The sequence below is a fragment of the Oncorhynchus masou genome, chromosome 9, assembly GCF_036934945.1.
Source record: "Oncorhynchus masou masou isolate Uvic2021 chromosome 9, UVic_Omas_1.1, whole genome shotgun sequence".
NCBI classification, from domain to species: domain Eukaryota; kingdom Metazoa; phylum Chordata; class Actinopteri; order Salmoniformes; family Salmonidae; genus Oncorhynchus; species Oncorhynchus masou.
The window spans coordinates 81,251,610-81,259,191 of NC_088220.1; positions in this window are offsets into that span (position 1 = coordinate 81,251,610).

The window sequence follows — 7,582 nt, forward strand, 5'->3', positions numbered from 1 at the left end:
ACTCTCTCTCTCTCTCTCTCTCTCTCTCTCTCTCTCTCTCTCTCTCTCTCTCTCTCTCTCTCTCTCTCTCTCTCTCTCTCTCTCTCTCTCTCTCTCTCTCTCTCTCTCTCTCTCTCTCTCTCTCTCTCTCTCTTCTCTCTCTCTCTCTCTCTCTCTCTCTCTCTCTCTCTCTCTCTCTCTCTCTCTCTCTCTCTCTCTCTTTCTCAGCTACGGTCTATGCATTTGATATTTTGTCAGTCTTATGTCTGCCTGATAACGACCCCAGCTGAAATTGATGTGACACATTTAAATTTCTCTCCACGTCTTTAATATACAGTTTCTATTTTATTCCCTCGCTTTCTCCATCTCTCCCCTGCTCCCTCTCTCTCTCTCTCTTAAGTGAGGTGAGCAATTCTAAAGCTATGAAACTGATTCCATTCTGCAGGCAAGTTATTAAATTTGTTTGCAAATCTCTACCCCCCTCTCTGACTCACCCCTCCGCCTTCCCATCTCGCTCCCTTCTTCCTTCTAACCCTCCCTCTCTCCCTCCCTCGGTCATCTCGTACACCAAACACTACATTCATCAAAATGTATACTCATAAAAAACACAAACCTTAGAGAAATAGAGAGAAAAAGAGATAGAGAGAGAGAGAGATACCTTTATTTTGAAACTTTTGTGAATGTACTGTTTCATGTTTATTTCTGATTGTTTAATTCACTTTTGCTTATTATCTATTTAACTTGCTTTGGCAACGTAAACATATGTTTCCATGTTAATGAATCCCTTTCAATTTAATTGTATTTAATTGGAGAGCAAGAGAGAGAGATAGAACGTGACAGAGAAATAGAGATAGAGAGAGAGAGACAGAGAGAGAGAGAGAGGAGAGAGAGAGAGAGAGAGAGAGAGAGAGAGAGAGAGAGAGAGCGAAGAGATAGGAGAGAGAATGAGAGAGACAGACAGGGAGTGTGTGTGTGTGAGAGAGAGAGAGAGCAATTCAATTCAGAAAAAGAGAGAGAAGAGACAGAGAGAGAGAGAAAGAGAAGAAGAGAGAGTTTGAGAGAAAGGGAAGCGAGAGAGAGAGAGAAGAAGAAGAGAAAAAGTGAGAGACAGAAAAATAGAGAGAGAAGAGAGAGAGAGCGAAAGACAGAAAGAGAGAGAGAAGGAAAGAGAGCGAGAGAGCGAGAGAGCAAGAGAGAGGAAAAAAAGAAAGAGCGAAAGAGAGTAAAAAAAGTGAGGAGAGAGGGAAAAAGAGAGAGAAAGAGAAGAGAGAGAAAAAGAGAAAGAAAGTAGAGAGAGAGAAAAAAAGAGAAAGAAAGAGGAGAAAATAACCAATATGTTTTAAGGAAATAGCCTTGTGCTTATAGGCTACTCCAAATGTGAAGCACTCTTTTATAATCTATTTCAATAGAGGGCTGGGGGGAGGAGAGAAGGAGGTGGGGGAGGAGAGGGAGGGGGAGGTGGGGAGAGGAGAGAAGGAGGTGGGGGGAGAGAGGGAGGTGGGGGGGTGGGGGAGGAGAGGGAGGTGTGGGGGAGAGATTGAGGTGTGGGGAGGAGAGAAGGAGGTGGGGGGAGGAGAGAAGGAGGTGGGGGGAGGAGAGAGGAAGGTGGGGGGGAGAGAAGGAGGAGGGGGTGTGCTTACTGTAATGGTCCGTATGAATGTGGTGAATTGTGGCACCTGGAAGAAAAAATGGTTTTAATCTGTATTCTGCAATCTATCCATCAGAGGTACTATCGCATGTGTGTGTGTCTTTGTGTGGTGTGTGTCTTTGTGTGTGTGTTTGTGTTTGTCCGTAATTGTGTGTGTGCGTGTGTGTGTGTGCGTGCGTGCGTGCGTGCGCTCGTGCGTGCGTGTGTGCATGTGTGTGTGTGTGTGTGTGTGTGCGATAAAGAGTGTGAGCTCATGTGTGTCACATCGACTGATGTAGATGCGTCACACACTATAATTGCTATACAACCCATTGCTCAGTCTCTTGACATGGGCATAAACCAGGACGTGGCTGAAACAGGATCATTTAAAGTTACAACCAACTTTGTCAAAACACAACAGTCTGTTTAGGTAGCCAATTGCTTTCAAGACGTTATTATTCAGTCAACTCAGATATGCTGTCATCAAAGCAAGTCCATCAATCTGTCTCCCCGTGTCCCACTGTGTCCTCAGTCATATGAGATGCATCAGTAGCTGGATGTCAACAGGAGACAGTGTGGTGGCGATGACGTGGTCTCTGTCTGTTCATGCAGGCCTTGACTAACTGCTCATTCATTTAATGAGAGATATCACTCGAAAAATACAGCTTTTCACTAAACTTATTAGCAAACTGGTTTCCTCTCGCCGGGAGCCGTGTGTGTGTGTGTGTGTGTGTGTGTGTGTGTGTGTGTGTGTGTGTGTGTGTGTGTGTGTGTGTGTGTGTGTGTGTGTGTGTGTGTGTGTGTGTGTGTGTGTGTGTGTGTGTCTGAACTCTTCATTAGCCCGGTCTGTGTGGTTTTAATTTCATCCCTACACTCTGTACTCCATTCACACACACACACACACACACACACACACACACACACACACACACACACACACACACACACACACACACACACACACACACACACACACACACACACACACACACACACACAACACACACACACTTGAGTTGCTTCGCAATGGGCATCTCGCCGGCCAGCACTTTGGGCAGCATTGAGGACACCCGCTGGGCCACTAGAGCATGCTGGAATATTAGCCGGGCCTCTGGAAGAGAAGAGAGTGAGGCCCTCTAAAAGGGCCCGAAGTCCCTCAGGAACCTGGCTGGCTTTCAGTCAGAGCCAGGATATTTCTCGAGGCTCTTGAGGCTAAACAACAAATTGCAGTATTTGCATCATAACTTAAACTCAGTGTATTTTGCTGTGCTGAAGTTTCCAAACTTGTTTTGTGCAATACTAATATCCTGTAATAAAACCTTGGTTGAGTTTTATGAACATAACTTGGACTGCAGGGTAACAGTAGGCCCTTTCTTGTAGAGAAACACTACATTATTTTCACCCACAGGACACAGTCAACCACATCGAGGGGAAAAAAAATACCCTACAGAGAATCAATGGATATATAAACACACTCTCACGTATGTCCTCTCTCACGTATGTCCTCTCTCACATATGTCCTCTCTCACGTATGTCCTCTCTCATGTATGTCCTCTCTCACATATGTCCTCTCTCATATATGTCCACTCTCATGTATGTCCACTCTCATGTATGTCCACTCTCATGTATGTCCTCTCTCACGTATGTCCTCTCTCATGTATGTCCTCTCTCACATATGTCCACTCTCACGTATGTCCACTCTCATGTATGTCCTCTCTCATGTATGTCCACTCTCATGTATGTCCACTCTCACGTATGTCCACTCTCATGTATGTCCACTCTCATGTATGTCCACTCTCATGTATGTCCACTCTCATGTATGTCCTCTCTCATGTATGTCCACTCTCATGTATGTCCACTCTCACGTATGTCCACTCTCACGTATGTCCACTCTCACGTATGTCCACTCTCATGTATGTCCACTCTCACGTATGTCCACTCTCATGTATGTCCACTCTCACGTATGTCCACTCTCACGTATGTCCACTCTCATGTATGTCCACTCTCACGTATGTCCACACGAAAGTGCACACACATTCAGAAACAGTCACCCTCTCTCTCTCTCTCTCTCTTTCCTCTCTCTCCTCTCTCTCTCTCTTTCACTCTCTCCTCTCCCCCTCCCTCTTTCCCTCCCTTTCTCATCCCTTTGTCTCTCAGGCCAGCAGCCTAATAACCGATAGAGGTAATCAATGCTGTGCACAACTCTACCAAGACGTTCCTCCTGTATTACAGCTCCTCATTCCGTTGTCCTGCATTCTGAAGTTGGAGACAACACGTATTAAACTGTAAGGAGGGAAGCGACTCAGAAAGAGAGTAACGTGGTTATAATGATGCTGTCTGGGGAACAAAGACCTGGGAGTGTGTCTGGTTTCATTTGCTCACCATTTATTTAATTTGCTTCGTTTAATGTTGACAATATACAATATACAAACTCACTAATTATCTGAGCAAAATATGTTTTGTGTATCGGCCTGGGTGGATGTATCAGCCTGGGTGGATGTATCAGCCTGGGTGGATTTATCAGCCTGGGTGGATTTATCGGCCTGGGTGGATGTATCGGCCTGGGTGGATTTATCAGCCTGGGTGGATGTATCGGCCTGGGTGGATTTATCGGCCTGGGTGGATGTATCGGCCTGGGTGGATTTATCAGCCTGGGTGGATGTATCGGCCTGGGTGGATTTATCAGCCTGGGTGGATGTATCGGCCTGGGTGGATTTATCGGCCTGGGTGGATGTATCGGCCTGGGTGGATTTATCAGCCTGGGTGGATGTATCGGCCTGGGTGGATTTATCGGCCTGGGTGGATGTATCGGCCTGGGTGGATTTATCAGCCTGGGTGGATGTATCGGCCTGGGTGGATGTATCGGCCTGGGTGGATGTATCGGCTTGGGTGGATGTATCGGCTTGGGTGGATTTATCAGCCTGGGTGGATGTATCAGCCTGGGTGGATGTATCGGCTAGGGTGGATGTATCGGCCTGGGTGGATGTCTCTCTCACCCTCCATATCACTACCCATATTATTCAGGTATCTCTCCATCTCACTTTTGTATTTAGTTGAGAACAAGTTCTCATTTGCAACTGCATCCAGGCCAAGATAAAGCATAGCAGTGTGAACAGATGACAACACAGAGTTACACATGGAGTAAACAATTAACAAGTCAATAACACAGTAGAAAAAAAAGTCTATATGCATTTCGTGCAAAAGGCATGAGGAGGTGGGCGAATAATTACAATTTTGCAGATTAACACTTGAGTGATAAATGATCAGATGGTCATGTACAGGTAGAGATATTGGTGTGCAAAAGAGCAGAAAAGTAAATAAATATAAACAGTATGGGGAAGAGGTATGTAAATTTGGGTGGGCTATTTACCGATAGACTATGTACAGCTGCAGCGATCGGTTAGTTGCTCAGATAGCAGATGTTTGAAGTTGGTGAGGGAGATAAAAGTCTCCAACTTCAGTGATTTTTGCAATTCGTTCCAGTCACAGGCAGCAGAGAACTGGAACAAAAGGCGGCCAAATGAGGTGTTGGCTTTAGGGATGATCAGTGAGATACACTTGCTGGAGCGCGTGCTACGGGTTGGTGTTGCCATCGTGACCAGTGAACTGAGATAAGGCGGAGCTCTACCTAGCATGGACTTGTAGATGACCTAGAGCCAGTGGGTCTGGCGACGAATATGTAGCGAGGGCCAGCCGACTAGAGCATACAGTTCACAGTGGTGGGTGGTATAAGGTGCTTTAGTAACAAAACGGATGGCACTGTGATAAACTGCATCCAGTTTGCTGAGTAGAGTGTTGGAAGCTATTTTGTAGATGACATCGCCGAAGTCGAGGATCGGCAGGATAGTCAGTTTATTAGGGTAAGTTTGGCGGCGTGAGTGAATGAGGCTTTGTTGCGGAATAGAAAGCCGACTCTAGATTTGATTTTAGATTGGAGATGTTTGATATGAGTCTGGAAGGAGAGTTTACAGTCTTGCCAGACACTTAGGTACTTATAGATGTCCACATATTCTAGGTCGGAACCATCCAGGGTGGTGATGCTAGTCGGGCGTGCAGGTGCAGGCAGCGAACGGTTGAAAAGCATGCATTTGGTTTTACTAGCGTTTAAGAGCAGTTGGAGGCCACGGAAGGAGTGTTGTATGGCATTGAAGCACGTTTGGAGGTTAGATAGCACAATGTCCAAGGACGGGCCGGAAGTATACAGAATGGTGTCGTCTGCGTAGAGGTGGATCAGGGAATCACCCGCAGCAAGAGCAACATCATTGATATATACAGAGAAAAGAGTCGGCCCTAGAATTGAACCCTGTGGCACCCCCATAGAGACTGCCAGAGGACCGGACAGCATGCCCTCCGATTTGACACACTGAACTCTGTCTGCAAAGTAGTTGGTGAACCAGGCAAGGCAGTCATCAGAAAAACCGAGGCTACTGAGTCTGCCGATAAGAATATGGTAATTGACAGAGTCGAAAGCATTGGCACGGTCGATGAAGACGGCTGCACAGTACTGTATTTTATCTCAGACGATATGAAAGAGAGGTTGAACAGGCTGGTAATAGGGGTTGCGACAATGGTGGCGGATAGTTTCAGAAATAGAGGGTCCAGATTGTCAAGCCCAGCAAATTTGTACGGATCCAGGTTTTGCAGCTCTTTCAGAACATCTGCTATCTGTATTTGGGTAAAGGAGAACCTGGAGAGGCTTGGGCGAGTAGCTGCGGGGGGGTGCCGGAGCTGTTGGCCGAGGTTGGAGTAGCCGGGAGGAAGGCATCGACAGCCGTTGAGAAATGCTTGTTGAAGTTTTCGATAATCATGGATTTATCAGTGGTGACCGTGTTACCGAGCCTCAGTGCAGTGTGCAGCTGGGAGGAGGTGCTCTTGTTCTCCATGGACTTCACAGTGTCCCAGAACTTTTTGGAGTTAGAGATACAGGATGCAACTTTCTGCCTGAAGAAGCTGGCCTTTGCTTTCCTGACTGACTGCGTGTATTGGTCCCTGACTTCCCTGAACAGTTGCATATTGCTGGGACTATTCGATGCTATTGCAGTCCTCCACAGGATGTTTTTGTGCTGGTCGAGGGCAGTCAGGTCTGGAGTGAACCAAGGGCTATATCTGTTCTTAGTCCTGCATTTTTTGAACGGAGCATGCTTATCTAAGATGGTGAGGAAGTTACTTTTAAAGAATGACCAGGCATCCTCAACTGACGGGATGAGGTGAATGTCCTTCCAGGATACCCGGGCCAGGTCGATTAGAAAGGCCTGCTCACAGAAGTGTTTTAGGGAGCGTTTGACAGTGATGAGGGGTGGTCGTTTGACTGCGGATCCGTAGCGGATGCAGGCAATGAGGCAGTGATCGCTGAGATCCTTGTTGAAGACAGCGGAGGTGTATTTGGAGGGCCAGTTGGTCAGGATGACGTCTATGAGGGTGCCCTTGTTTACAGATTTAGGGTTGTACCTGGTGTGTTCCTTGATGATTTGTGTGAGATTGAGGGCATCTAGCTTAGATTGTAGGACTGCCGGGGTGTTAAGCATATCCCAGTTTAGGTCACCTAACAGAACAAACTCTGAAGCCAGATGTGGGGCAATCAATTCACAAATGGTGTCCAGGGCACAGCTGGGAGCTGAGGGGGGTCGGTAGCAGGCGGCAACAGTGAGAGACTTATTTCTGGAGAGAGTAATTTTTTAAATTAGAAGTTCGATATGTTTGGGTATCGACCTGGAAAGTATGACATTACTTTGCAGGCTATCTCTGCAGTAGACTGCAACTCCTCCCCTTTTGGCAGTTCTATCTTGCCTGAAGATGTTATAGTTGGGTATGGAAATCTCAGAATTTTTGGTGGCCTTCCTGGGCCAGGATTCAGACACAGCAAGGACATCAGCGTTAGCAGAGTGTGCTAAAGCAGTGAGTAAAACAAACTTGACATGCATGAAACCAAGGCTTTTTCGATCACAGAAGTCAACAAATGAGGGTGCCTGGGGACAT